A 27358-nucleotide genomic window follows, 5' to 3' on the forward strand; every position below is an offset into this window, starting at 1 on the left:
CCCATCTGAAGAGGTCGCCTTGACGTTGGCAGATGGGCTCGCACAATTTGCTCAAAGTGTGCGCTAAGAACCTCATATTTCTATGTACAGGAGATCTAGCAGTAATACCATTCAGGAGATAGGTATTTGTGTACACACATTTTGTTATATACTTTTGCGCCGCACACAGGGCAGGTATACAGGTACAGGACGCTCATATGTAGTGAGAGTGTTGCAGTAATATTATAACTGGGCCTTAAGGGTAAAATGTTGATAACTACAGGTCCTGGAAACACATCAGAAACTAGAACCTGTAAGTAACTGGTTCCCAGCTAGTGATTAATATGTAAAGGGCAGTCTGGTACCAGGACCCGCGTTATAGGACACATTATCATCAGGCAGGTGCAGTCAGGGCTCTTACAAGATCTGCGGCAGTCGTGTGGCGGTATAACACAGTCCCGCTCCTGCCTCAGGTGCCAGCAGTGGAGCCAACCCTGATCCTGGCAGCTTAACCCCTTATATGACACAGTCAGTGGCTTTCACAGCATTTAGGCACTTAAGACCGGAGAGGGAGGCGCGATCATGGTGCCGATGAGTTTCTATGGCAGCCGAGATCTAACAATGGACCCTATGACAGCCATCTTACTGCTCTTATTAGACCCCGGCTGAGGAGAGGTCTATGAGGACACCGGTCAGATTTATGTCGCCTGCTCTGCAGCTATTAGAAATATCTAGGGCTGATTAGTTTGCTATCTGTAAATCGGATCTAGCCCTGCCCCCCCCAGCAGCACTGGGCTACCACTGGTGTGATCAGGGCTATTGGGCTCCTAGATTGGGCAGAGGAGCTCAGTCTTCAGCAGGAGCTGGCTGAGGAGAGCGGAGCGACTTGCATGAGGCTGCTGCACAAGAAGCAGCTCACAAGGTGGAGATTTATCCGGAGACGCGGTACCCGGGCAGTGATCTGCTTTGCAGGCTGCATAGTCGCTGCCTCCTAGGACCCGAACTTCACCCCTAACAGGCACAGCAGAGCTCGGATAGCTGCAAGTGCCGGAGAGTGGCTGATTAGTGACTGCTGTGTCTCCTGCACTCAGATAAGAGCAGTACAGAGAGGGGGCTCAGTAATGGTGAATACGGGAAGTGTCCACCCCTCACATGCTCTATATGTGGCCCCCAGAGGTAAAGTCTTCCCTGTACCCAGCGCCTCCTCCCGCCTTCACTGCTGGCGTGCGCCATTGCTTAGAGGGGATGTCTGAAGATAACAAGTTACATACATAGTAACATAGTTTTTAAGGTTGAAGGAAGACTAAGTCCATCTAGTTCAACCCATAGCCTAACATGTTGATCCAGTGGAAGGCAAAAAAAAACCCTGTGGCAAACACTAAGCTCCACATTGGGGAAAAAAATTCCTTCCCGACTCCATACGACAATCAGACTAGTTCCCTGGATCAACGCCCTATCAAGGAATCTAGTATATATAACCTGTAATATTATACTTTTCAAGAAAGGAATCCATGCCCTTCTTAAATGTTATTAGTGAATCACTCATTACAGCATCATGGGGCAGAGAGCTCCATAGTCTCACTGCTCTTACAGTAAAGAATCCCCGTCTGTGATTATGATTAAACCTTCTTTCCTCCAGACGTAGAAGATGCCCCCTTGTCCCCGTCTCTGGCCTCAGAGTAGAAAGATCAGTAGAAAGGTCTTTGTACTGTCCCCTCATATACTTGTACATAGTAATAAGATCACCCCTAAGCCTTCGTTTTTCCACAGTAAATAACCCCAAGTGTAATAACCTGTCTTGGTATTGCAGACCCCCCAGTCCTCTAATAACCTTGGTCGCTCTTCTCTGCACCCTCTCTAGTTCAGCTATGTCTTTCTTATACACCGGAGACCAGAACTGAACACAGTATTCTAAGTGTGGTCGCACTAATGACTTGTATAGAGGGTCATGAGGTTATTCTTCTTCAGATACTCTATTATAGCATCTCTTAGGAAACCCTCCAGGATTTTACCCACAGTAGAGGTTAAGCTTACCGGCCTATAATTTCCAAGTTCGGTTTTTGTCCCCTTTTTGAATATTGGCACCACATTTGCTATACGCCAGTCCTGTGGTACAGACTCTGTTATTATGGAATCTTTAAAGATTAAAAATAATGGTCTATCTATGACGTTACTTAATTCCTGCAGTACTCGCGGGTGTATCCCATCCGGGCCTGGGGATTTGTCAACTTTAGTTATCACTTATCCACAGGCTCAGTGATCACTTACTGATCGTGGGGTCTGACCACTGCGAACCATCGTCTGATCGGGAAGGAACGGAAAGTCAGGGAACAACTGCAGCTCCATTCATTCTCTATGGGGCTCTGGAAAAAGCCGAGCTCAGCGCTTGGATGCCACATAGGGAATGAATGGAGCAGATCCTGGAGTAATAACATGTCCTCCTCAGCTTTCTGTCTGTGTAAGTGGCTCAGCCCTCGTCTCCCCTTCTGTTCCCGACTTCTGTTTTGTTCCCTGTGGACTTTCTCTCAGTCCTCTGCAGCCATTATGTGTGTAGACAACTTCAAAAATAAAAAGTAGCAGGACATCAGTCATCTAATAATCCACGATATTCAGGGGGGAAAACAAAACGGTGATGTTCTTACACAGTCGCCTCCTCCTGAGCCGATGAAGATGTCGGTGGCAGTACATTGCGGTTTGTGTTCTCTGCCTGAATATCGCGGATTATGTGACGTCCCGCAGCTTCTCATCATCCATGTTGGGCTGTTGGACGACGTGTGGACACTCGGCTTGTTGGATTCTTGTGTTACTACCAGCACTGACTTTATATTGTGACTCCTGTGCCGATTCCCATTTCTAATTGCAGCGTGTTATACCAGCACGTGACGGCTGCCACAATCACGTGACGGCTGCCACAATCACATGACGGCTGCCACAATCACGTGACGGCTGCTACAATCACTTGACGACTGTAGCGTCGGCGTCCCTGCCTCCTGCTAGGCAGGGATGCCGTTCCCCTCACCTCTCCGCTCCGTGCCCGGCGTCTTCCTCCCGCTCTGCTGGCAGCGCACGCTGCTTCCTGGTCAACGTGCTTAGGGCGCGCGCTCCCTCTCTCTTAAAGGGGCCGCGCGCGCAGTCCTAAGGAGTCCCCGGCCAATGGCCGGAGAACCTCACCATATATAAGGCACCTCCTCCAAAATGGAGGTGCCCGAGCTCTGTTGTTGCAAAGCCTTTCAACTCTGCTTCAGCCCTCAGGTCCCGTTGCCTGATACCTGCCTGATATCTGCCTGATTTCTGTCTACCTGCTTGCAATCCTGTGGTCCGACAGTCTGCCTACCAGCACCTGCCAGTCTGTCTATGGATCAGTCCGCCTGCGGACCAGGAACTACCTGCCAGATACCTGCCTGCCTGTCCAGAGACTCTTACCCGCTCACCTGGGAGCGCTCACCTGGGAGCGCTCACCTGCTACCCGCCTGCTAGCCTACCTGGAGGCTTAGCTGTCACTTGTTGTTACCACCTGCCTGTCCAGAGACTCTCACCCGCTCACCTGGGAGCGCTCTCCTGCTACCTGCCTGCTAGCCTACCTGGAGGCTTAGCAGTCACTTGCTGTGACCACCTGCCTGTCCAGAGACTCTTACTCGCTCACCTGGGAGCGCTCACCTGCTACCTGCCTGCTAGCCTACCTGGAGGCTTATCCGTCACTTGCTGTGACCACCTGCCTGTCCACAGACTCTTACTCGCTCACCTGGGAGCGCTCACCTGCTACCTGCCTGCTAGCCTACTTGGAGGCTCAGCCGTCACTTGCCGTGACCCCCTGCCTGCCCAGAGACTCTTACCCTGTTGTCACTCGCCGTGACCACCCGCCTGTCAAGAGACTGTCCCCGTCACTTGCCGTGACCACCCGCCTGTCAAGAGACTGTCCCCGTCACTTGCTGTGACCGCCCTGCCCTTCTACCCTGAGACTGTCCTTGTCACTTGCAGTGTCTACCTACCCGCCTTCCCTGGGAGCCACCCGCTTCCTTACAAGGACTGCCCTTTGTATAGTAGCTCAGAGGTTCCACCTCCCAGACCCGTTACAGTTTGCTCGGGCCATGGAACCCGGTGTCACCCAAGCTCCCTCGCTCTCGGACCTATGTCATGAACTTTCCCGTCAGAGGTCCCAACAGGAGTCCATCCTGAGTCACCTGCGTAGTGTTAACTCTCGCCTGGACACACTGACTGTCTCATCGGGAGCTGCTTCCACTCGCACACTTACTACCCCGGCACCGCCGCTGCCCATCAATACCATAGCATCCCTTCCCGGTCCCCGTCTCTCCGCCCCGCCTTGTTTTGGCGGAGATCCCGGTCAGGCACGGGGCTTCACTAACCAGTGCTCTCTGCACTTCGAACTTTTGGCACACCAGTTTTCCACCGACCGAGCCAAAGTAGCCTTCATCATGTCCCATCTCACGGGGGAGGCGCTGGCTTGGCTAAATCCTCTATGGGAGAGAGGAGATTCCCTGGTGTCCAACCTGCCAGCCTTTCTCACGGCTTTCCGGAAAGTCTTCGACGAACCAGGACGGAAGACCTCATCCGCCTCATCTCTGCTACGCCTCCGTCAAGGAAGTCTCACCGTGGACCAATATGCCATACGTTTCCGTACCCTTGCTTCGGAGCTTGCCTGGGATAACGACGCCCTGGTGTCCGTCTTCTGGGAGGGTCTGTCCGGCCGTATTAAAGATGAACTCGCCGGTTGGGACATTCCTACCACTCTCGACGACTTAATAACACTCGCCACCCGGATTGACATCCGGTTCCAGGAGCGCACCAAAGAGGTCACCCGTGAGAGGAGGTTTCCACGCCTTGCCCCTACCTTCCAGAAACCCGTCACTTCCTCCGTTCCTCCGTTACTCCTCAGGCGCACTCACCCGAGCCTATGCAGGTCGACCAGGCCAAGATGGTCAAAACCCGTCAAGAATTACGCCGTGCCGAGGGGAGCTGCTTCTACTGTGGCAGTAAGGAGCACCGGATCCGTTCCTGCCCGGAGAGGTCGGGAAACGCCTGTGTCTAGGATCGCTCAGAGAGGTCGTCCTAGACAAGAGTAAACCCTCTCCATCTCTGATGCTGTCGGTCTCTATCATCTGCGGGGAGAACAGTTTCTGTGAACTAGCTCAACTTGACTCTGGAGCTGCCGGAAATCTCATTTCTCTATCCCTGGTAGAGAAATACCACATTCCCACCAAACCCCTGGCTGTACCCTTATCTGTCGCCTCCGTGGATGGGGGTCTCTTACCGCATCCCATTCAACTCATCACCGAATCCATAACTCTGCAGGTGGGAATGCTGCACTCTGAGAGCATCTTCTTCCATGTTCTGCCTGGACTCTCTCACGCCCTCTTGCAAGGCCTACCTTGGCTCCAGAAACATGCACCCGTGCTTGATTGGCAGACCGGAGAAGTCCTTCGCTGGGGAGAGGACTGCCATAAGACTTGTTTAGTTCCCGTTCTTCCTGCCCGTCCTTCTCCTACCCCAGCCAATCTACCCGGCCTACAGGTTCCCTATTGGTCTTATGCGGATGTCTTTAATAAAAGAGAAGCAGAGACATTACCCCCTCATAAACCATACGATTGCCCAATCGACCTGATACCCGGCGCTACTCCTCCCCGTGGGCGTTTTTACCCTTTGTCCGCTGCTGAGACCCGGTCCATGTCTGAATATATTGAGGAGAATCTGGCCCGGGGATTTATCCGGAAATCTACCTCCCCGGCGGGAGCAGGCTTCTTCTTCGTCAAAAAGAAAGACAGCTCACTCCGTCTATAGACAATGGGCCATAAAGGTTTCTGAACCATTCCACTACTAGCCTCTCTAGGACTTATACGCCAGCCAGAAAAACAGACCAAAAACATCAATCCCGGGACACATCCACAACACAATCATTGGATCCATACTTTCATTCTTAAATTCTCCAAAGGATAGAAGGCAGGACTGTCAATTTATCTGAGGGAGATTCTACTGGTTCAAAGGGACCTGAGCCAGACAACAATCTGTTGAATTACCTGGGAGCCGACCGCTCGGAGGTGAGGGAGTCTCTTCTATGCAGTGATATAATTAGGTAGAATATAACAGTTATTCTTACCTCAGCGCTGTATATATCACCAACAGAGAGCTTCACTCGTCCCACGTCTCGGACCGGTCGAGCACCCTTGGGTAGATTAACTCAAGGTCCCTGTTCGAGGCGCCAGCTGTGGTCACTGCATTCTGAGTCTTCTATCCTTTGGATTACGATATCGGAGAGTGAGACACAGGACAAGATGTGTGTCAAACAAGCTCTAAACTTTATTACAAAGCATAGGTTTTATATCCACCCTGAAGGCAGGAAACGGATTTACCATATATGGTTTGATTATATAATTTTAGCACACAAAGACTAACTTCTATTCTCGTGCTTGTGTTGAAACATTCAATCGGACACATTGAATTAGACACATTAAATCAGATACATTCTGATGACTGGCAAGGACGCATTATTGATTCAAGAAGGAACATTCATAGCTGGTGTTTTTCTTTTGACCTAAAGTAACTTTCAGACTTATATAGCATAGATGGGGCTTTTGACTTGAGGCGCCTCATCTTCTGCTATAACAACTGCCTGTCAGTGTAATATTAACGACCCCATACACATGAGATAAGTGTTTGCTGAATGGTCATTTGGCAGACGGCTATCTCTCATAACTCCCCTATACACACAAATGTTCAAATTTCCTATGGTCTGTATAATAGAGTCGGCTGCAGACTACTCTACAGGAAGAGCAAACGGATTAGTCTCTGAAATTCAGGATGCCAAATCCTTCTCTGCCCTGACATCATAGGTCGGAAGGCCCCCAAATAAATGATATAGTCGACCAACCCCCCCGAAATCAGTGCTTTCATGCAACTTTAGTCTAATGTGAATAGGGGGCGATAAAAGGTAACTTATTGGAAGCTGTCTCTGGTCCGGCATAGTAGACTTTCATACATTGCAGGCCCAGACACCATTATTAGGCATTTAAGTATCATAGTAACTAAGTAGCCCCATACAATCGAGTACTTGGGGGAGGAGAGGCATTTAGTTGAATTCTGTCAAACCTTATTAGATGCCATGTTTGCATTTGACAGCAGCAAGTGGTTAAACTACCAGGGTTTTTGTTGCTGCCGCACCTGTGCCATCCCTGCGGTGAACATCTATGTTCTGGTGCCCAAAAGAGTTCATTTTTTTTACAACAAATGTTTAACGTGTTAAAAAATAACAAAATGTGTTCTTTGGTTTTTGCATGTTCTTTTCTTTTTACAAGAATTGTTGATGCCAATAATATCTACTTTTTTCTGGTGTTTCTCTTGTAATATAGGAAAGCCTAAGGCCAGAAATAAACCCCATAAAACACTGTACATGGAGACTTTGGTATCAAATCATTTCTGCCCTCGGTGTTTGTCCAAACAAATAAGCTTTATAAATGCCTCAAACTTCTGTGTGTGAATCAGACACCAGATCTAAAGTGATAGAAGATTTCAGTCCGGTGAAGACGGGAAACATTCATATAGACGACCGGTGGTGATGTAGTCAGTGACGGACTCTGGCCAAATATGTTTCTAGAGCCGTAGTAGACGATGAAGATGTCGTCCTCATCATGAAGTAATTACTTCTCATGTCGTGTAATGAATATCTCCTGCAGTATTGCTAATCCAGTGTCCATAAAAGAGACGAGATGTAAAGAAGAAAACTAAATACTGTAAAATAATAAATATCCTCATATGTTTCCCTTATTGTCTCCAGTAATTGTATTATTACACAGGATATTTATGACGTTACATAGGCTCATCTTCTTCTCATTCAGGTCTCTACCATATCAGATCCTCTCAGTGAAGATCTTCTATATAAGATAATTTTCCTTATTTACCCATCAAATATGGATATGGACAGAGACAAGATGGCGGAGAGGATATTACACCTCACCCTAGAGATCCTCTTCCGGCTTACTGGAGAGGTGAGAGATTCTGATGACGTCACATTACATCATTCTTATATATGGGAATAACAGATGGACAGAACTGGAGAGGTGAGGACTCTGGAAATGTCTGTAGTGCGATTTATCAATGTGTCTCTCCATAACCAGGATTACACAGTAGTGAAGAAGACCTCTAGTGGGCGCTGTCAGGACCCTGTGTCTGAGGGAAGGGAGAGACCTCTGAGCCCAATCACGGGGCCTCCATCTCACCCCCTGATACATGAGGACATCAATGACCAGAAGATCCTAGAACTTACCTGCAAGATGATTGAGCTGCTGACTGGAGAGGTGACACTGCTGGGACATTATACAGTAACGCTATGAAAGGATCGGGGGATGACGGTATCATTGTATGTGTCAGGTTCCTATAAGGTGTCAGGATGTCGCTGTCTATTTCTCCATGGAAGAGTGGGAGTATTTAGAAGGACACAAAGATCTGTACAAGGACGTCATGGAGGTTCCCCAGCCCCTCACATCACCAGGTAATAGACAGGACTAAATACACACGGCCTATAATTATCTGTATGTAAAGAATGAATTCAGTCCCTGTATGTGTTTCCTCCAGATCTATCCAGTAAGAGGACAACATCAGAGAGATGTACCCGTCCTCTTCTTCCACAGGACTGTAAACAAGAGGATCCCAATGTTCCTCAGGATCATCAGGTAGATGGAGAGAAGGTGTCATGAGATCTCCCCTATGATGTGTAGACGGCTGTGAAGGTCTTGTGCTCAGTCTTGTTTTATCCACCATTATTATATGTTTTATACCTGTGTAAGGAGAACGGTGGAGATGGCAGGATTAGAGCTGATCATAGATGTGACCTCTCCATCTGTCTGTGACTTTTACAATATTTGTTTCAGGGTGAAGATCTGACCCATATTAATACTACAGAGACATATGTGAGGGGTGATGAGCGGTGTAAGGAGGAGATTCCTACATATGACTACCCAGGTGAGTAGTGACCACTAAATGCAGAGAAGTCACAGATTCTTCCCAGTCACCGGCTGTGGCAGCTTTATCGGTCGTGTAGACTCATAGAAGAACAAAGCGATCAAGATCACCCAAAAGAATGTTTCTCAATATAAAAAACAAATTTTATTGTATAAATATAAAATGCAAAATGCAATACACATGCTTGACAGAAATTGTGTAAATACATACACTATAAAAAATCCATCGTAATGTAGGACCGACGCGGTCCGTTCTGTGAGAATCACAACAGCTCAGTGGCCATGTGCACTATCATTAAGTGACCCACCTAGCCATTCTAGAGTCCAAGTAAATATACGAGCATAGCAGTTAAAGTTGTCCAGGAAAATAATACTGGTCTATGGTAAACAGTTCATTGAATAGTCACCAAATAGTTAGGCATTAAACTATCCACAAGAGATAGATGTATGGACAATTAATTCATACCTGGACACAGGACCTTATGGTGTGAGAGCTCACAGAAGGGCCACGCGTCCACCCCAACGTGCGTTTCGGCGCTGCCTTCTTCAGGGGGCGTAAACCATCTCAGGAGGTGTGTCTCTTTAAATGTTAGCCCAGCCAATGGGTGACGATGGGAGGACCATGGGTGACGCATTTAGCGTCGCGGTTGCCGGGTCGACCCGTGACGTCGGCGTCATGCGGCAGATCACGCGGAAGTCACGTGGGCCCATGTGACTCCGCAGGTCCTTGCAGGTGGACACCAAAGACCACGGGGCGCTGTGCCAGCCCGCGAAGCGCATGCGTACAGGTCCTATCGGCCCCAAACACTATCCCAGTGCTCAAAGAATGCAATGCATAACCACATAAACGGCATACCCCCCAATGTTACATGTCACCTTTACCACAACTCATACAATGCGATCTGAAGGTCAGTTTAGCAATACTAGGCTCCATGGTACTGCCATCGGGGCAGCATTTTCCCCGGCTTATGCTAATCTTTTCCTGGGGCTGTGGGAGAGGGACCTCTCCCTGCTGGATCGGCGGGCATCAATGGACTGCGTCCCTCTGTGGACGCGGTACATTGATGACATCCTGCTGATCTGGCAGGGCACTGTTGAAGCTTTATTTGAGTTCATGGAATCCTTCAATAAGAATGATATGAACATTTTTATCACATATACGTGGGATAGAAATGTAATTAATTTCTTAGATGTGACCCTTACCAGGGATCGAAATAATTTCTTACAGACTAGTATCTATAGGAAAGACACTTCCACAAATATGCTACTTCATGCGACATCCTCTCATCCCCCTCATATGATTCAGGCTGTACCAACAGGCCAATTCCTACGTTTGCTTAGGATTTGCTCTGATGACATAGAATTTGTTAGACAGTCAGAAGACCTGAAAAATAGATTCTACGAGAGGGGCTACAGCAAACGCATTGTAAAAAGAGCATATCATCGTGCCAAATACTCTAGTCGACATGAATTATTATATAAAAAAAGAGCCCCAAGATGGAGGACAAAGTGAGATTTATAACAAATTACCATGGGCAGTTTGGACGTATGAGGGAATGCTTGACCAAGGCGTGGCCAATTTTATTGACAGATCCCACGCTGTCAAAAATTCTTCCTGATCGTCCATCTATCACTGTACGTCGCTCCAAAAATCTACGGGACCAATTAATACATAGTCATTACCAGACTGAATCCGTGACTACAATTTTGGGTGCCTCAAGTCCTGTGTGTGGAAGTTTTCCTTGCGGTCGATGTGTTGCCTGCCCTAATGTGGAAAGAGTGAATACTTTCACTAATGCAGCTGGCACTAAGATATATGGAATCAGGAGCCTCATCACCTGTACCTCACGCCATGTCATCTATTATGCCACTTGTCCTTGTGGACTAATTTATATTGGCCTAACTACGCACCAACTGAAAGTGAGAGTAAGGGAAAATGTGTTGGGTATTTTGGCAGCCACCGACTGCGTGGACACTTCCACACTCAGGACAATACCAAGACACTTCAAGCTATGTCATGGCTGTGATAGTTCCCTATTAAATATTAGAGGGATTGATTCACTTAAGTATAGAATTCGTGGAGGAAAACTTAGTCAGCGTTTAGCTCAATTAGAGTCATGATGGATTTGGAATTTAGGTACGGTACATCCAAATGGATTGAACGAGAACCTCAATTTTCTCCCTTTTCTCTGATCGCTCTCTGCCTGCAACATACATCTATATTGTTTTTAAATTGTTCTTAATTTTGATTTTATTTTTCACAGCGTGTATCCATCTATATTTGTTGCTAAATCTTCTTGGGATGGATGTGGCCTAGTTACATCTCTTCTGATGCCCTTTATATTCGACCATGGGTGGAGAGGAAAATTCACTTGATCCAGGAATGACAAGTGCCTTACTGTGCATCGATTGGTTTCCTGACCCGTTGATACTGTGATTTTTTTGTACCCATTGTATGAGAGCTTATCCATTGCAGTTTGGCCATGTGTCTTATGTAGTGCAGGGGGTGTCCACGTCGGGTCATGTACGGACTCATTTGGGGTTTTGTAGTGCCCAGCGTGGACACCTCCTGTCCATTATATTTTGTCTATATTGGTGGGTGCACACACGTTCCCCTATAGGGACACTTACATTCTTGTGGGATGTAGTGCAAGCCTATATATATATTTTGGACCCCATAGTGACTGCTTTACATGTATGGATGGTTTAGGTGTGAGGACTGTAGTGGTTGTGATGTATGTCAATTTTATTATATGTGAGCTATTGTCTGCACACTGATATGTTACCTATCTATATTTATGTGAATGAAGACATTATAAAGTATGTACATGTTGTCATTGGGTTGGTTAATGTATGAAACTTTTCTATTAATTATAACATATCTGATATATTGCGTTGTATATGATAATGTATTACTATCCATATCTAAATGTATTGCTAAACTGACCTTCAGACCGCATTGTATGAGTTGTGGTAAAGGTGACATGTAACATTGGGGGGGTATGCCGTTTATGTGGTTATGCATTGCATTCTTTGAGCACTGGGATAGTGTTTGGGGCTGATGGGACCTGTACGCATGCGCTTCGCGGGCTGGCACAGCGCCCCGTGGTCTTCGGCGTCTACCTGCAAGGACCTGCGGAGTCACATGGGCCCACGTGACTTCCGCGTGATCCGCCGCTTGACACTGACGTCACGGGTCGACCCGGCAACCGTGACGCTACATGCGTCACCCATGGTCCTCCCATCTTCACCCATTGGCTGGGCTATCATTTAAAGAGACACACCTCCTGAGATGCTTTACGCCACCTGAAGAAGGCAGCGCGTTGGGGTGGACGTGTGGCCCTTCTGTGTGCTCCCACACCAAATGGTCCTGTGTCCAGGTATGAATTAATTGTCCATACATCTATCTCTTGTGGATAGTTTGATGCCTAACTATTTGGTGACTATTCAATGAACTGTTTACCATAGACCAGTATTATTTCCCTGGACAACTTTAACTTCTATGCTCGTACATTTACTTGGACTCTAGTATGGGTAGGTGGGTCACTTAATGATAGTGCACATGGCCACTGAGCTATTGTGATTCTCACAGAACGGACCGTGTCGGTCCTACATTACGATGGATTTTTTATAGTGTATGTATTTGCCCTGCAGCGGTGGCAGTGGGGTAATAGGGCTGGGGTTGATGTCAGCTTATAATGTCAGCTGACATCAAGCCCAGGTTTGTAATGGAGAGGCGTCTATAAGACACCCCCATTACTAACCCCATAGTCAAAGTTAAAAAAAACCACAGACACCCAGAATAAAGTCCTTTAATTGAAATAGAGACACAATTCTTTATTGTTCTAAATTAAACCATACTTACTGTATCGCCCATTCCAGCTGAAGCCAACGATCTCCTGCAAAAAAAGTAAAATAATAAAGCAACCTCATCCTTACCTTTCCATGGTTCCCACGACGGCTCCAGCTCTGCTACATCGAGATGACAGGCTGGATCGCTGCAGAAAGCTGCCATCCAGCTTGTCATGCCGCAGACACTGAGAAGCGCAGGCATGCTTGCGCTCCTCAGTGTCTGGCTGTGACGGCATCCAGATGAGCCGAGGTCATGTACAATGAACTCAGCTCACCTCATGCACGTCACTGACAGCGTGGGAAAATTCTCCTGCGCATGCGGTAAGCGTGAGAGAATTCTCCTGCGCTGATGGCAAGCGCAGGATAATTTTCCCATGCTGTCAGTGACGTGCATGAGGTGAGCTGAGTTCATTGTACATGACCTCGGCTCATCTGGATGCTGTCACAGCCAGACACTGAGGAGCGCAAGCATGCCTGCGCTTCTCAGTGTCTGCGGGATGACAAGCTGGATGGCAGCTTTCTGCTGCGATCCAGTCTGTCATGTGAATGTAGCAGAGCTGGAGCCGTCCTGGGAACCATAGAGCGGTAAGGATGATGTTGCTTTATTATTTTACTTTTATTGCAGGAGATCGTTGGCTTCAGCTGGAATGGGCGTGTCGGTAAGCATGGCTTAATTCAGAACATTAAAAAATTTTGTGTTTATTTCAATTAAAGGACTTTATTCTGGGTGTTGTGTTTTTTTAAATACTTTACTAGAAATTCATGGCGGTCATGTCTAATATTGGCATGACCCCATGAATTTCGGGCTTAGGGCCAGCTGATAATACCAAGCTGGCCCTAACCCCTTTATTACCCAGTGAGCCACCGCACCAGGGCCCTGGATGAGTTGGGTACAGTGCCAGAAGATGGCGCTTCTATGAACGCACCATTTTCCGGGGTGGCTGCGGATTGCAATTTGCAGCGGGGGGTGGGGCCAGAAAGCTTGGGCCTCCCTGCGCTGCGGATTCCAGCCCCCAGCTGCCTAGTTGTACCTGGCTGGACACTAAAATAGGGCGAAGCCCCACGTCAATTTTTTTTTCATTATTTCATGAATTTCATGAAATAATTTAAAAAAAAAATACGTGGGGCTTCGCCCTATTTTTGTATCCAGCCAGGTACAGCAAGCAGGAACGGGCTGCCCCCAACCACCAGATGCCGATTTGTACCTGGCTGGAAACAAAAATACAGGGAAGCCCTTTTTTTAATTATTTAATGAATTTCATGAAATATTAATAAAAAAAAGGGCTTCCCTATATTGTTGTGTCCGGCCAGGTACAAATAGGCAGCTGAATTTCATGAAATAATTTAAAAAAAAAATACGTGGGGCTTCTCCCTATTTTTGTGTCAAGCCAGGTACAACTAGGCAGCTGGGAGTTGGAATCCGCAGCGCAGGGAGGCCCAAGCTTTCTGCCCCCCCCCTCCGCTGCAAATTGCAGTCCGCAGCCACCCCAGAAAATGGCGCGTTCATAGAAGCGCCATCTTCTGGCGCTGTACCCAACTCATCCAGGGCCCTGGTGCGGTGGCTCACTGGGTAATAAAGGGGTTAGGGCCAGCTTGGCATTATCAGCTGTCCCTAAGCCCGAAATTCATGGGGTCACGCCAATATTAGACATGACCACCATGAATTTCTAGTAAAGTATTTAAAAAAAAACACAACACCCAGAATAAAGTCCTTTAATTGAAATAAACACACAATTTTTTAATGTTCTAAATTAAACCATACTTATCGTCACGCCCATTCCAGCTGAAGCCAACGATCTCCTGCAATAAAAGTAAAATAATAAACCAACATCATCCTTACCTCTCCATGGTTCCCAGGACGGATCCAGCTCTGCTACATAGAGATGACAGGCTGGATCGCAGCCGAAATCTGCCATCCAGCCTGACATGCCGCAGACACTGAGAAGCGCAGGCATGGTTGCGCTCATCCGTGTCTGGATGTGTCTTTATTTCAATTAAAGGACTTTATTCTGGGTGTTTGTGTTTTTTTGTAACTTTGACTATGGGGTTAGTAATGGGGCTGTCTTATAGACGCCTCTCCATTACTAACCTGGGCTTGGTGTCAGCTGGCATTATAAGCTGACATCAACCCCAGCCCTATTACCGCACTGCCACCGCACCAGGGCAGTGGGAAGAGCGAGGCTAAGTGCCAGAATTGGCGCATCCTATGGATGCGCCATTTCTGGGGCGGCTGACGGCTGGTGTTTCTAGCCTGGGAGGGGGCCAATATTCATGGCACCCTTCCTGGGCTATTAATATCAGCCCCCAGCTGTCTGCCTAGCCTTTGCTAGCTATTAAAATAGGGGGGACCCCACGTCATTTTTTTTGGGGGGGTCCCCCATTTTAATAGCTAGTAAAGGCTAGGTATTCAGCTAGGGGCTGATATTAGTAGCCTGGGAAGCTCCGTGGGTGTTACCCCCTTCCCAGGCTTCAAACATCTGCCCCAGCCGTCTGCTTAACCTCCGCTAGAGACTAAAATTAGGAGGAACCCCACGCCAATTTTTTTTTTAATAAATCCTTTATTTTAACACTAAATGACAAGTACAGTAATCAACACTGTCACTGTACTTCATATATATGTGACTGACATGTTTCTATCTATCTAATCTATGTGTGATTCTCTATTCTTTCTATTCTAAATTGTCGGGTACCGCTGCTGAATTGCCGGCCGGCTTTTTTAAAGAGACGGTGCATGAAAACACTAATATTTTTTTTAATAAATCCTTTACACTAAATGACAAGTACAGTAAGCAACACTGTCACTGTACTTCATATATATGTGACTGACATGTTTCTATCTATCTAATCTATGTGTGAAGCTCTATTCTTTCTGTTATAAATTGTCGGGTACCGGTGTATGCCGCTGCTGAATTGCCGGCTTTTCATGTTTCACTGTGCACTGTTCCCATCGATTTGGGCAACCACCTCCCCCAATACATTCTACATTATTGTTAGTTGTTTTCCTTCATGTAGAATTAACCTACAAGGAAAGAAAGGGTTTATTTTCATTCCGATATTTGTGTCCCATTGACTTGCATTGGTTTCCGGTATCGGAATCGGCGATGTCCAATACTTTTTGGGAATCGGCCCGATCCAATCCGATCCGATATTTCCTGATATCGGAAGGTATCGCTCAACACTACTGGTGAGATCAGTCAAGGACGATCCTCAGACCACCTCCCGAGAGCTGCAGCATCAACTTGCTGCAGATGGTGTCACTGTGCATCGGTCAACTATACAACGCACTTTGCACAAGGAGAAGCTGTATGGGAGAGTGATGCGAAAGAAGCCATTTCGGCAAGCACGCCACAAACAGAGTCGGCTGAGGTATGCAAAAGCACATTTGGAGAAGCCAATTTCTTTTTGGAAGAAGGTCCTGTGGACTGATGAAACCAAGATTGAGTTGTTTGGTCATACAAAAAGGCGTTATGCATGGCGGCAAAAGAACACAGCATTCCAAGAAAAACACTTGCTATCCACAGTAAAATTTGGTGGAGGTTCCATCATGCTTTGGGGCTGTGTGGCAAATGCCGGCACCAGGAATCTTGTTAAAGTTGAGGGATGCATGGATTCCACTCAGAATCAGCAGATTCTTGACAATAATGTTCAAGAATCAGTGACAAAGTTGAAGTTACGCAGGGGATGGATCTTTCAGCAAGACAATGATCCAAAACACCGCTCCAAATCTACTCAGGTATTCATGCAGAGGAACAATTACAATGTTCTGGAATGGCCATCCCAGTCCCCAGACCTGAATATCATTGAACATCTGTGGGATCATTTGAAGAGGGCTGTCCATGCTCGACGACCATCAAACTTAACTGAACTGGAATTGTTTTGTAAAGAGGAATGGTCAAAAATACCTTCATCCAGGATCCAAGAACTCATTAAAAGCTACAGGAAGCGACTAGAGGCTCTTATTTTTGCAAAAGGAGGATCTACTAAATATTAATGTCACTTTTCTGGTGAGGTGCCCAAACTTATGCACCTGTCAAATTTTGTTTGAATGCAGATTGAACATTTTCTGTTAGTACAATAAACCTCATTTCAAGGCAGAAACATTACTGTGTCCAACAGTTATTACATATATCAAACTGAAATAGCTGTTGCAAAAACACCAATTTTTATAAAACAATAAGCTTAAGATTAATAGGGGTGCCCAAACTTTTTCATATAACTGTACATAGAAATCATGTGCCCCAATAACAGAAGTTCTAATTGAGCCGCCCCACCCAAAAAAAACCTACCTCCCCATGGTCCTCCTCACAATATAATGCACCCCCTTATGGTCCCCTATACCAGTATAATGTGCCCCCCAAGATCCTCTATACAGTATAATGCACCCCCATGGTCCCCCACACAATATAATGCGCCCACCATGATCCTCCACCCAGTATAATGCACTCCCCATGGTCCTCCAAACAATATAATGCACCCCCCATGGTCCTCTATACAAGTATAATGCACTCCCCATGGTCCTCCACACAATATAATGCACCCCCCATGGTCCTCTATACAAGTATAATGCACTCCCCATGGTCCTCCACACAATATAATGCACCCCCCATGGTCCTCTATACAAGAATAATGTACCCCCATAGACCTCCATATAGTTTAATGCACCCCCATGGTCCCCCACACAATATAATGCGCCCACCATGATCCTGCATACAGTATAATGCACCCCCATGGTCCTCCACACAGTATAATGCACTCCCCATGGTCCTCCACACAATATAATGCACCCCCCATACTGTATTATGGCCACTGGTCCCTGATTTTAAAAAAATTAATACAGTACTCACCTCTCCTGGTTCCACCCAGTGCTCCAGTCTCCTCAGCGTGCATTGTGAAGCGCCGGGCATCTCAGAGCAACGGGCGCCATGTGTTGGCGTCATCGCAACCGCTGCTCTAAGACGTCAGACGACGAGGAAGAATTATGGGGTGGAAGTGACTGCTGACCCTCCCTCCTCCATCATCATTGCTTGCACTGGGCCCCCCCCTCCGGCCATCAGCGCGAGCAATGATGATGGAGGAGGGAGTGTCAGTTGACGCTTCCACCCCCATCATTCTGTGTGGGCGGTCGGCCAGGAAGTACGGGTGCTGATGGGCGGAGGTGGGGCCCGGTGCGGGGAGGGCCCAGTGTGGTGCGCCCCCCTCCCCGGTTCACGTCCCCATAGCAGTGATGGCCTGCCTCCATTGGCGGTACGCCACTGTGTGTGTATGGGATGTTTGGCTTGAGATGAGAAGGCTATGGGGCTCTCGTGCTGGACATGGGGAGGCTATGGGGGTCTCATGCTGGACATGGGGAGGCTATTGGAGCTTCATGTTGGACAAAACTATATGCCAAAAGAAAGATAAAGAAGGTGGGGTGTAAAGTCAAACAGTAACCAAAGCCAAAAAAACAAACAAACTTAAAATAACTTTTAATAGATAAATCTAAAAGTACCTTTATCAATATACATAAAGACACAACCCAGGCTATCCCTAGAATTCCCTATTGGACTCGTGGCCTTCTTAGCAGCGGAGGTTGACACCCTAGCGAATGGATTTGGTGTCCCCTCTCCACGTCGTTCTCCCTTAACCCTTTTTACCCTTAAACAGACATACACATACATAAAAAAGTCATCAAAGATTGAAGGATACCGGCAGTCGTGTTACTGCTCACCTCCGCCCATCAGCACCTGTACTGCCTGGCCGACCACATGCACAGAATGATGGAGGTGGATGCGTCTGCTGACGCTCCCTCCTCCAAGCAGTATATAATACATCAGTCAAGCAAAAAAGCAAAAACAAGGGAAATGCAAAAATAAATATAGTGCACTGATATGGACAACTAAGTCAAATGTACCAATAAGTGATTACGTTGATAGGATGTAAACGTATTAGCTCAAAAAGCCGTTCTAGACAAATAAAGTGCAGCAGTGCTGATAATTCGGGGCAAGGAGAGGACAACAATATGCCCCTACTGTAATGAGAAGCCCATATGTTCAGTCGCAAGAAATAGACAACAATTTTTCATGCTGGACATGGAGAGGCTATGTGGGGCTCATGCTGTATATGTGGAGGCTATGTGGGACTCATGCTGTATATGTGGAGGCTATGTGGGGCTCATGCTGTATATAGAGGTTATGTGGGGCTCATGCTGTATATGTGGAGGCTATGTGGAGCTCATGCTGGACATGGAGAGGCTATGTGGGGCTCATGCTGTATATAGAGAGACTATGTGGGGCTCATGCTGTATATGTGGAGGCTATGTGGGCATCATGCTGGACATGGAGAGGCTATGTGGGGCTCATGCTGGACATGGGGAGGCAATGTGGGGGCTTATACTGTATATAGACAGGCTATGTGGGCCTCATGCTGTAAATAGGAGGCTATGTGGAGCTCAAGCTGTATATGGGGAAGCTATGTGGGACTCATGCTGTATATAGAGGTTATGTGGAGATCATGCTGTATATGGGGAAGCTATGTGGGGCTCATGCTGTATATGGGGAGGCTATGTGGGGCTCATGCTGTAAATAGAGAGACTATGTGGGGCTCATGCTGTATATAGGGAAGCTATGTGGGTCTCATGCTGTATATGTGGAGGCTATGTGGGGCTCATGCTGTATATAGAGGTTATGTGGGGCTCATGCTGTATATGTGGAGGCTATGTGGGGCTCATGCTGTATATGTGGAGGCTATGTGGGTCTCATGCTGTATATGTGGAGGCTATGTGGGGCTCATGCTGTATATAGAGAGGCTATGTGGGGCTCATGCTCTATATAGGGAAGCTATGTGGGGCTCATGCTGTATATAGGGAGGCTATGTGGGGCTCATGGTGTATATAGAGGTTATGTGGAGCTCATGCTGTATATGGGGAAGCTATGTGGGGCTCATGCTGTATATGTGGAGGCTATGTGGGGCTCATGCTGTATATAGAGAGACTATGTGGGGCTCATGCTCTATATAGGGAAGCTATGTGGGGCTCATGCTGTATATAGGGAGGCTATGTGGGGCTCATGGTGTATATAGGAAGGCTATGTGGGGCTCATGCTATATATAGGGAGCCTATGTGGGGCTCTTAAGGTTTATAGGGGCTGTGTGTGGCCTCTTACGGTATATAGGGGGCTCATATGTTATATAGAAGGGGAAATATTTATATATACAAGGTATATAGGGGGAAATAAGCATACTTAATTCTGTTCAATATTAAGTGTTCTAATTATTTTATATTAATATTAATTGTAATTAATATGTTAATATTAATATTTAGCAAAATCAATTATAAACCCTCCATAGACTTTATTATACATGATTATATTGAATAGCATTGGCTGCAGGGCTTGTCCTAAGCACATTCTAGAATGTTGTGACATCACAAAATCTTCACCATCGTCACCTCTGCCTGGATATTATGACATCATGAGGAATATATAAGCAACCGCTCACCCGGAACTCCTTTGAGAGTTTATAGTAGGCGTTCAGAGTGAGTAAGTGTTTCTTCTACTCCTGGTCTGTCCATATTATTTCCCATTTTCTGTCTATATACGTTTCTGATTTCTTATGACAAGCTTCATCTACTCCCCAATTCTCATTTCCCATACATTTTTAATAAGAAAGCCTTATATTTATTAATTAGCTCGTTATGGCAATATTTACTATTGATACAATTGGTTTTTAAGATCAGGCTATTCATAAGGAAACCTCTCTATTTCTTCAATTCAGGATTTTGCAGTTATTTAGATTTGAAAAATATCGAGCAAAAATCGAAGCTCAATTTATGTACCGGTAAGTCCTAAATAAGAAAAGTCATGTAATTCAGAACAGTGATTGTAATGCTGTCTCTATAAGTATATATAATAATGAATTTCTGTTTTCTGATGTCCGTTCTTTACGCACGGCAAATGCCCGGACCAGTCAGGCCAGTACGATTACCACGATACCAAACTTGTATTTTTTCTTTTAAGTGGTGAAAAAAAATTAGCAAAAATTAGCTTGAGTCTGCATTTTTGAATACCCGTAACATTTTAATTTGTGGTCGATGGAGCTGTGTGAGGACTTGTGTTTTGCATGGTGACCTGATGGTTTTATTGATACTATTTTGGGGTAGTTTCAACGCTTTGATCGCTTCTTAATGCATTTTTTGTGAAATTGTAGCAATCAAAAACCTGCAATTTTGCCATTTTGATTTCTTCTTTGCTTTACAGTTTTTACAGATTGGGTCAATTAATTTTATATTTTCATAGATTGGACTTTTCTGAACACGTTGATACCAAATATGTGTATTTTTTTATTTTTTTTCTTTCTTTAATGTTAACTGGAGAAGAGGGGGTGTGATTTGAACTTTTTTTTACTTTTTAAACACGTTTTTCTTCACTTCTTTCTCTATTTGTTAGTCCTCTTAGGGGACTTGAATCTGCGATTGTCTGATCTCTTATGCCACATACAGCAGTATTCCGGTATATAGTAAAAATCACTGTCTTCTATGACGCCCAACCACAGGCAGAACGTCACAGGAGAGAGAAAAGTTTTTTTCACTGGCCCTTATATTCTATGGAGCTAGTAACCTGTCAGGTTTGGGGTGAATTGTGGATCACATTCACCCATTGACTGACTATTAGGAAAAACTTGGGAAATTTCCATCAGCTTTTTTATTTTTTCATACAAAGATAAATGGATGACATACTGATGGTAAAAATGGACACATGGACCAAAAAAAAAAAAAGGAAGCCGCACACTAATGAAAATTAGATTGTTTGGTTTTCTGCAGATGAGAAAAAAAATCACGTGTGAATATGGCCTAAAAATGAGTCGCCCAACTGAGTGACTTTTATTAAATACTTCAGTAAATCTAATTCTAAACTATTGTTTGTGTTTTCAGATGCAAGTGTAAATCACAGGTAAAAGTCCTTCCTCTCACTGTACAGTGGTGTGGTGTGCACAGGGCCGGTTTTAGACAAAGTGGGCTCTGGGCAAAAGTTTTAAGTGGGACCCCCAATGTTCACATATTGCAGCATCACACAGAAACATTTCAGTTGTATTCACATACGCTGAGTTCAGGCCGTTAAACGAGTGCGATCAACAATATTGAAGTCGTTCAACCATTGTTTCCCGACCTCTTTACACCGACTGAGGAAGAACGATGGACACAATCACTGATAGATCAATCTGTCCCCATACAGTATCATGTTATCAGCAGCATATCTGAACTTTTCTCTGAGCGATGTGCTGCAGAGAACAATGATTTTTGTACCGGCATAAACAATCCAGTCACTGAATGAATAGGCAGCATTTTGATTGTTTAGTGTAATGCACAGCCCATAGTCCTCCATATAGTATAATGCACAGCCCATAGTCCTCCATATAGTATAATGCACAGCCCATAGTCCTCCATATAGTATAATGCACAGCCCATAGTACTCAACATAGTATAATACACTCCCCATAGTACTCCACATAGTATAATGCACTCCCCATAGTCCTCCATATAGTATAATGCACAGCCCATAGTACTCCACATAGTATAATACACTCCCCATAGTACTACACATAGCATAATGCACTCCCCATAGTCCTCCGCATAGTATAACACACTCCCCATAGTCCTCCATATAGTATAATGCACAGCCCATAGTCCTCCATATAGTATAATGCACAGCCCATAGTCCTCCATATAGTATAATGCACTCCCCATAGTCCTCCGCATAGTATAACACACTCCCCATAGTCCTCCATGTAGTATAATGCACAGCCCATAGTCCTCCATATAGTATAATGCACAGCCCATAGTCCGTACATGTAGTATAATGCACAGCCCATAGTCCTCCATATAGTATAATGCACAGCCCATAGTCCTCCATGTAGTATAATGCACAGCCCATAGTCCGTACATGTAGTATAATGCACATCCCATAGTCCTCCATATAGTATAATGCACAGCCCATAGTCCTCCATATAGTATAATGCACAGCCCATAGTACTCCACATAGTATAATACACTCCCCATAGTACTCCACATAGTATAATGCACTCCCCATAGTCCTCCGCATAGTATAATACCCAGCCCATAGTCCTCCATATAGTATAATACACTCCCCATAGTACTCCACATAGCATAATGCACTCCCCATAGTCCTCCATATAGTATAATGCACAGCCCATAGTCCTCCATATAGTATAATGCACAGCCCATAGTCCTCCATATAGCATAATGCACTCCCCATAGTCCTCCATATAGTATAATGCACAGCCCATAGTACTCCACATAGTATAATACACTCCCCATAGTACTCCACATAGTATAATACACTCCCCATAGTCCTCCGCATAGTATAATGCACAGCCCATAGTCCTCCACATAGTATAATACACTCCCCATAGTCCTCCGCATAGTATAATGCACAGCCCATAGTCCTCCACATAGTATAATACACTCCCCATAGCACTCCACATAGTATAATGCACAGCCCATAGTCCTCCATATAGTATAATACACTCCCCATAGTACTCCACATAGTATAATGCAAAGCCCATAGTACTCCACATAGTATAATACACTCCCCACAGTACTCCACATAGTATAATACACTCCCCATAGTCCTCCGCATAGTATAATATACCCCATAGTCCTCCATATAGTATAATACACTCCCCATAGTACTCCACATAGTATAATGCACAGCCCATAGTACTCCACATAGTATAATGCGCAGCCCATAGTCCTCCATATAGTATAATGCACAGCCCATAGTACTCCACATAGTATAATACACTCCCCATAGTCCTCCGCATAGTATAATACACTCCCCATAGTCCTCCGCATAGTATAATACACCCCATAGTCCTCCATATAGTATAATACACTCCCCATAGTACTCCACATAGTATAATGCACAGCCCATAGTACTCCACATAGTATAATACACTCCCCACAGTACTCCACATAGTATAATACACCCCATAGTCCTCCGCATAGTATAATACACAGCCCATAGTCCTCCATATAGTATAATGCACAGCCCATAGTACTCCACATAGTATAATACACTCCCCATAGTCCTCCGCATAGTATAATACACTCCCCATAGTCCTCCGCATAGTATAATACACCCCATAGTCCTCCATATAGTATAATACACTCCCCATAGTACTCCACATAGTATAATGCACAGCCCATAGTACTCCACATAGTATAATACACTCCCCACAGTACTCCACATAGTATAATACACTCCCCATAGTCCTCCGCATAGTATAATACACCCCATAGTCCTCCATATAGTATAATACACTCCCCATAGTACTCCACATAGTATAATGCACAGCCCATAGTACTCCACATAGTATAATGCACAGCCCATAGTCCTCCGCAAAGTATAATACACCCCATAGTCCTCCGCATAGTATAATACACTCCATAGTCCTCCGCATAGTATAATACATCCCATAGCCCTCCATATAGTATAATACACTCCATAGTTCTCCGCATAATATAATACATCCCATAGCCCATAGTCCTCCATATAGTATAATGCACTCCCCATAGTACTCCACATAGTATAATGCACTCCCCATAGTCCTCGGCATAGTATAATACACCCCATAGTCCTCCGCATAGTATAATACACTCCATAGTCCTCCGTATAGTATAATACATTCCATAGTCCTCCATATAGTATAATACACCCCATAGTCCTCCGCATTGTATAATACACTCCCCATAGTCCTCCATATAGTATAATACACTCCATAGTCCTCCATATAGTATAATACACAGCCCATAGTCCTCAATATAGTAAAATACACTCCCCATAGTCCTCCATATAGTATAATGCATCCCATAGTCCTCCATATAGTATAATACACAGCCCATAGTCCTCCATATAGTATAATGCACAACCCATAGTACTCCACATAGTATAATACACTCCTCATAGTACTCCACATAGTATAATGCACTCCCCATAGTCCTCCGCATAGTATAAAACACCCCATAGTCCTCCATATAGTATAATACACTCCATAGTACTCCGCATAGTATAATACATCCCATAGTCCTCCATATAGTATAATACATCCCATAGTCCTCCGCATAGTATAATACATCCCATAGCCCTTAGTTCTCCATACAGCATAATGCACTCCCCATAGTCCTCCATATAGTATAATACACTCCCCATAGTCCTTTATACAGTATAATGCACTCCCCATAGTCCTCCATACAGTATAATGCACTCCCCATAGTCCTCCATATAGTATAATACACTCCCCATAGTCCTCCACATAGTATAATGCACTCCCCATAGTCCTCTGCATAGTATAATACACTCCATAGTCCTCCGCATAGTATAATACATCCCATAGTCCTCCATATAGTATAATACACTCCCCATAGTCCTCTATACCGTATAATGCACTCCCTATAGTCCTCCATATAGTATAATACACTCCCCATAGTCCTGCATATAGTAAAATACACTCCCCATAGTCCTCCATATAGTAAAATACACTCCCCATAGTCCTCCATATAGTAAAATACACTCCCCATAGTCCTCCATATAGTAAAATACACTCCCCATAGTCCTCCATATAGTAAAATACACTCCCCATAGTCCTCCATATAGTAAAATACACTCCCCATAGTCCTCCATATAGTATAATGCATTCCCCATAGTCCTCAACATAGTATAATGCACTCCCCATAGTCCTCCATATAGTAAAATACACTTCCCATAGTCCTCCATATAGTATAATGCATCCCATAATCCTCCATATAGTATAATACACAGCCCATAGGCCTCCATACAGTATAATGCAGCCCCATATAGTACATATATAGTACACTGCAGCCCAATAGAGTACACTGCAGCCCAATAGAGTACACTGCTGCCCCACAGAGTACACTGCTGCCCCACAGAGTACACTTCTGCCCCACAGAGTACACTGCCGCCCCACAGAGTACAATGCCGCCCCACAGGGTACAATGCCGCCCCACAGAGTACAATGCCGCCCCACAGGGTACAATGCCGCCCCACAGGGTACAATGCCGCCCCACAGGGTACAATGCCACCCCACAGGGTACAATGCCGCCCCATAGAGTTCAGTGCCGCCCCATAGAGTTCAATGCCGCCCCATACAGTATAATACAGTCTCATACAATATAATACAGTCCCATACAGTATAATGGCGCTCCAAAAAGTATAATGCCATCCCATAGAGTACAATGCCGCCCCCTAGAGTACAATGCCGCCCCATAGAGTACAGTGTCGCCCCATAGAGTACAGTGTCGCCCCATAGAGTACAATGTCGCCCCATAGAGTACAATGCCGCCCCATAGAGTACAATGCCGCCCCATAGAGTACAATGCCGCCCCATAAAGTACAATGCCGCCCCATAAAGTACAATGCCGCCCCATAGAGTACAATGCCGCCCCATAGAGTACAATACTGCCCCACCATAGAGTATAATGCCGCCCCATTGAGTATAATGCCGCCCCATTGAGTATAATGCAGCCCCATAGGGTACAATTCAGCCCCATAGAATATAATACAGCCTCATACGGTACAATGCTACCCCACCATAAAGTATAATGCAGCCACATAGAGTATAATGCTGCCTAATAGAGTATGATGCCGCCACATAGCATAGCATACAATGCAGACCTATAGAGTACAATTCTGCCCCATAAAGTATAAAGCAGCCACCCCATAGAGTATAATTCAGCCACTCCAAAGAGTATAATTCAAACCCCCTCAGAGCATAATGCAGCTACCCCATAGAGTATAATGCAGGCCCATAGAGTACAATGCCACCCCACCTGAAAGCATAATGCAGCCCCATAGAGTAGAATGCTGCCACAGAGAATACAATGCTGCCCCATAGAGTATAATACAGCCTGATACAGTATAATGCTGCCCCACCAAAAAGTATATTGCAGCCCCATAGAGTACAATGCAGCCCCATAGAGTACAATGCAGCCCCATAGGGTACAATGCAGCCCCATAGAGTACAATGCAGCCCCATAGAGTACAATGCAGCCCCATAGAGTACAATGCTGCCCCATAGAGTACAATGCTGCCCCATAGAGTACAATGCATCCCCATAGATTATAATGACGCCCCATAGAGTATAATGCCGCTGCATAGCATAAAATGCAGACCCATAGAGTACAATGGCGCCCCATAGAGTACAATGCTGCCCCATAGAGTATAATGCTGCTCCATATAGTACAATGCAGCCCCATAGAATATAATGCAGCCACAAAGTATAATGCTGCCCAATAGAGTATGATGCCGCCACATAGAGTATAATGCAGGCCACCCCATAGAGTATAATGCAGGCCACCCCATAGAGTATATTGCAGGCCACCCCATAGAGTACAATGCCGCCCCATAGGGTACAATGCCGCCCCATAGGGTTACAATGCCGCCCCATAGGGTACAATTTTACCCCATAGAATGCCATAGAGTACAATGCCGCCCCATAGAGTACAATGGCGCCCCATAGAGTACAATGCCGCCCCATACAATATAATG

The 27358-nt window shown here is 45.6% G+C and overlaps 1 protein-coding gene across 1 annotated transcript in view; it reads left to right on the top strand.

The window, feature by feature from the left end:
- The window catches only part of LOC141176153 (uncharacterized), a 246575-nt gene that overhangs the window by 47362 nt on the left and 171855 nt on the right, over positions 1-27358 (top strand). The gene's annotated exons all lie outside the window — the stretch shown is intronic.

Source organism: Phyllobates terribilis, unplaced genomic scaffold (assembly GCF_046119375.1).
Source record: "Phyllobates terribilis strain yellow unplaced genomic scaffold, ASM4611937v1 Scaffold_17__1_contigs__length_24005725, whole genome shotgun sequence".
Classification (NCBI taxonomy): Eukaryota; Metazoa; Chordata; class Amphibia; order Anura; family Dendrobatidae; genus Phyllobates; species Phyllobates terribilis.